This window comes from Prunus mume, linkage group LG8 (assembly GCF_029339155.1).
Source record: "Prunus mume cultivar Tortuosa linkage group LG8, ASM2933915v1, whole genome shotgun sequence".
Lineage (NCBI taxonomy): Eukaryota > Viridiplantae > Streptophyta > Magnoliopsida > Rosales > Rosaceae > Prunus > Prunus mume.
In genome coordinates this window covers 13,035,447-13,040,448 of record NC_142705.1, presented here as the reverse complement: position 1 = coordinate 13,040,448, position 5,002 = coordinate 13,035,447, and the positions used below count along the sequence as shown (strand labels likewise).

At 38.2% G+C, this 5,002-nt stretch overlaps 1 pseudogene; it reads left to right on the top strand.

Annotated features, from left to right (window-relative positions):
- Window positions 1–900: 900 nt before the first annotated feature.
- Window positions 901–4,775, top strand: LOC148914755 (UPF0481 protein At3g47200-like; annotated as a pseudogene).
- Window positions 4,776–5,002: the final 227 nt, after the last annotated feature.

Here is a 5,002-nt window from a genome sequence, read left to right as displayed (position 1 = left end):
CATATTTTTTTACGAAATTTTTAGTAAGACACAAAAAATTCACGTATTTATACAAATAATTCTCACATATTATTGAATAAAAATAACATATGTTATAAAAATTATATTAAAATATCATATAGTGGAAGATTAATATCTACTTTGGATATGTTGTAAATTAAGATCAATAAGGTGCAAACTAATGCAATTAGGAGGGTCCTTTTTTATTATTATTATTTTTTATTAAATAGTATAGCCGCGCGGCTAGACTACGATTTTTAATAGTATCGCCAGGTTGCTATACTTATTTTTTGACACGTGGCTGTAATAAATTGAGCTTCTTTATTTTAAAAAAAAAAAGAGTAAAGCCGGGCGGCCATACTCCATATTTTTAATTTTTTTAAAAAGACATGTGTTGACACGTGGCGGTTAATGAATGGGGATCCTCTTTTTTTATATTAAAAAATAGTGTAGCCCCGGCTATACTTATTTTTGAACCTGGCTTTAATCGATAGAGCTTCTCCTGAAAAAACGAGCACAGCCGCACGGCTATACTGGTGCGCCGGTATACTTCATACTTGGAAATTTTAACAGACTAGCTAGTTATCAATCTACATCCATAGGATGAAATTTAAGCAAAGAAAATCTGAGAATAGATGGCAAAGAAGATGGTTCCATGAAATTTGAAAGAAGGTTCAGGCCCCAAAAGGGTCACATTATATTATTTTTTGTTTCATTCTACTCTATCATTTGAATCTGCTGCTAATAATTAAGGTTGGTCCTTGTCTTCTTCTTGATAGTTAATTCTTATGTGGCAACATATTTTTGTCATTCAAATTTACTTCAGTATAAAGTCGATAGTGATTACCAAATCCTCTGCTCTTTAATTTATAGCTACAATGAACTCGCAATCAAGCTCATCAATGGAGGAAGAGATGACTATCAGCAGGTTGTGGCATCAGTGAAAGAAGATATAAGACGGTGCTACTCACAGACAATCAATTTATGCGGTCAAGATCTAGTTGAGGTGATGGTGCTAGATGGTCTTTTCACTATTGAACTATTCTGCAAAGTTGGAAGGCTGTCACCAAGTGATCCAGATGACCCCATCTTCAACTTGGCATGGATATTCCCTAACCTCATACGAGATCTTCTTCGGTTGGGGAATCAAATTCCTTTCGTTGTCCTTCAAACATTATTTGATAAATCAAAAGCTTCAAGAGAAGATAGTAACTCTTCAAGGTAATACTCAAGGCCAGCACAAGGAACACACTAAAAAAGTTCGTTGGGTGAATTAAGTTGAAGATCATGAGGAAGGGAAATACCTCTCCGCTGGTTCAATTTATCCAATCCGCCAAAGAGCTTCATTTGGCTGGAATTAAGTTCAAGGCGAGGGAGGCAAATAGCTTCTTGGACATCAGATTTTGCAACGGGGTGCTTGAAATTCTGAACATAACGCTAGATGATCTAGGCACTGATATTTTCCTCAACTTTGTTGCATTTGAACAATGCTACTCCCATTGCTCAAAGCACATAACCACTTATGTTGCATTGATGAGCTGCCTCATCGGCACGCCTGCGTACGCAGCATTTCTCAGTGACAAAAATATTATTGAGAATTATCTTGGAACCGATGAGGAGGTTGCTCATTTCTTCAAAAACCTTGGCAAGGATGTGCCTTTCGATATTGACGAAAGTTATCTATGTAAGTTGTTCAAGGATGTGAATGAGTACAATAGAAATATTTGGCACGTGAGATTTGACACCCCCATGGTCTTTCTTGTCAGCTGTAGCTGCTGTCGTGCTCCTACTACTCACTGCAATTCAGGCCTTCTTTTCTGTGTATGATTATTTTAATTCATTGGCCTCTAATGTAGGGGGAGGCATTAGGAATAGCGGAGAAAGTGGTGGTTATAGTTGGTTTTTTTTCCCTCAGCCAGAGCTTTGTAAGAAAGTTCACCATGTATGTTGAATATTATCTTCTTCTTTTTTATTTATTTAAATTTATAAATTTAATGTATCTTGAACCATGTCACAAGATTGAATTGACATATTGAGATAAAGACGTAAGATTTGAACCACATTTTCGGCTCACATATCTCCCATAGCTACTTAGCAGAAATTTTAAGTATGTACTTGGTGTTATGGTCACAGCTCTATAATCCAATTATCTTTATATTATACACGTATCTTGCCTTTTTTTTTAACAACAACAAAAAAACAAAAAAACCTCTGTAATCCAATTATCTTTATATTATGCACATATCTTGCCTTATCTTTTCGACAAAAACAAAAAAACCAAAAAAGTTATGTAATCCAATTATCCTATAAAGAAGCTTAAAACACGTCACATATAATACAAATGACATTGTACTGTGTCTTATAAAATAAATTATTGGTCAACTCTGGAGGTAACCACGTTTTGTAGGGGACTATCAACTGCACGCTTGCTCTAAGTTAATACTTAGAGAAATGATCAACTACATGCGTAAATATTTATAGTATTAACTTTGGAGCACAAGGCATGCAAATGCTACATATAAGAAAGCAACATGAAATGCAGGGACTAAAAGTCTATTAAAAAAAAGGCAGGGACTGAAGGTAGAGCAAATAAACTAGATGAAAAAAATTCAATCCCATGAAAGAGAAAGAAAAGAAAGTTTTAAAATAGTTAAGAGGATAGAGTTGAAGGACTACTACAAAAATTGACATAGACGACGGGAAAACACCGTCGTCTTTTTCTTTTTCAACACCGTCATCTTTTTGAATGTCAAACTACAACGGGAAAACACCGTTGTCTATTACATGTAAAGACGACGGTTTTTGAAAGAACCGTAGTCTATTATATGTAATAGACGACGGTTTTTGAAAAAACCGTTGTCTATTACATATAATAGACGACGGTTTTCCTGAAGAACCGTCTTCTATTAACTCTAAAAACGACAGTTTGTTAAGAAATCGTCTTCTATTAATTCTAAAGAGGATCGTATTGTTGAAAAAACCACCGTTTATCAATTGTAAAACTGGACGTAGTGATTTGACATTTTAGCTTCTTCTTTTTTTGTTTTCAATGGTTCTCAACAACGATTTTAACTAAAAAAAACAATCATAATGCTTTGTGAATAATAAATTTGGGTCCAAATTTGCTATTAACCACACCATACATGTATATATACTCAAAAATTGTTTATTTCATAAAACTTGAAGATTTAATAGTAATTACATAGTTTGCCAATCTTGATTCCTACTATATCCATACAAAATACCATATCCATAGTGTTTGTACAAATTTCCTCACGAGGATATTCGTCTAAGATTCCTTCGTCTTCTCCACTTCTCTTTCTCCCTGCAAAACAGATCGGGTAAAGGACCACACCCGGGGGGTGTTGGCCAAAGGCCCTCCGATGCCTAAGTTAGGTAGGGTATTTCAAGGAAAACCGGGTGGCCGGAGGCCGTGTGTGGTGGCCGGAGGGCTTGTGAGAGAGAAAGAAAGTGGTGGCTAGGGTTTGTGAGAAATAATTTCTGCAGAGTTTGGTAGGAATTTAGACGTACCTTGACCTTTGTGCGTAGCCAAGTATTTATAATGGTCTCGGAGATTAGGGTTTCAGAGGAATAATTCCATAGATGGAAGGGAATTATTCCTCCCCTATTTGGAATTGATTTGATTAATTAGGGATTTGATTTATTAGGGTAAATCAAATCCCTAATCGTGGTAGGTATCAGATCAAATCCTAATTTAATTAGATAACTCGTCATTTAATTGGGAATTGGGGTAGGAATCAAATCAATTCCCAACTTAATTAGGTAATTCTCAATTTAATTGGGTAACTCCCAATTAAATTGAGTAACTCCCAATTAGGTTGAGTAATTCCCAATTAGGTCAAATAATCCCCAAATGGAAGGAATTATTTGACTTATGGTATGATTTAATTCGGTTCCCACAAATGCCCCCTTAACCACATGCATGGCTACATGTAGGAGATGTGAATTATCTGTTGGGCTTGTCCATGGTATGGGCTTCCTTCTTTGATTTGGGCTCCTACGTGGAGGAGGCTTTTGACTTGGGGTCTTTGACTTGGGCTGTCCACCTATAATCGGTGGAGGCAAGCAGTGGCGTTTAGGGTCGGCTTATTTGTGGTTGATCCAAACTACTTCAATTCCTTCTTCTTTTTGTGTCACGAACTAGGAACAATATGAGTCAAGGCGATCATGTGTGGAGCACGGACATGTTAGAAGTCAACGGCAGATAGGTAGGGGAGGTTGGTGACGGTCCGCTCATTCCTCTCACCTACTGTGATGGTAAGTTGCATCCCTTTGATCACAGCTGCCATGGAATTCTTTGCTATGTGTTTGACTGACTTCTGTCTCATGCTTGTAGAAAATGACATCCACAAGAAGCTCGATCTTGGCCTAGACACGTCCAATGTTCATCAAGCTTTGAACGTCGTTGCTGGTTACGTGGATTGCGTTGGTTCTTGAGTGAACATCAAGGAGGCGATGGTCTGCGCTGACCAAGATATTGAAAGATGGGAGGTGTATGGCTCGGACCTAGATGATGGCTTGAGCAAAAGAAGTCCTCGACCAAGCTTCCTCATTCTTCCACGAGCAAGTGTTCCGTAAGTCTCGTTCTGGGAATGTCCCTATGGGAGTTGCTTCTTCATCTGCCAGGATCAAGCGCCTCGTCAAAGAAGAAGATCAATGGCATGCAGGAGGTCAGGGACATTCCCGCTCGTGTATCCGCCGAGCCTAAAACCCATGATCTACTCGTGAGGAGGCTGTTGAGAAACAGGGTTTGAGTACTTGTGCGATCTTGGGATCAAACCGAGAGGATTTGTACATCTGTCTAGCAATCACGACTCGTCTGCAAAGCCACGAACAGTCAAGCACGGAGTGACTCAATGTTGCGAAGTTTCGGCCAAGAGAGCTAAAGAGTCGCTCGCCGAGCAAAGAGTACTGCTCGAGCAAAGAGTCCTTAAGTTGCGCGAACTGCCGATCCAGAAGTTGGTGATAGCTCCACTGGTCA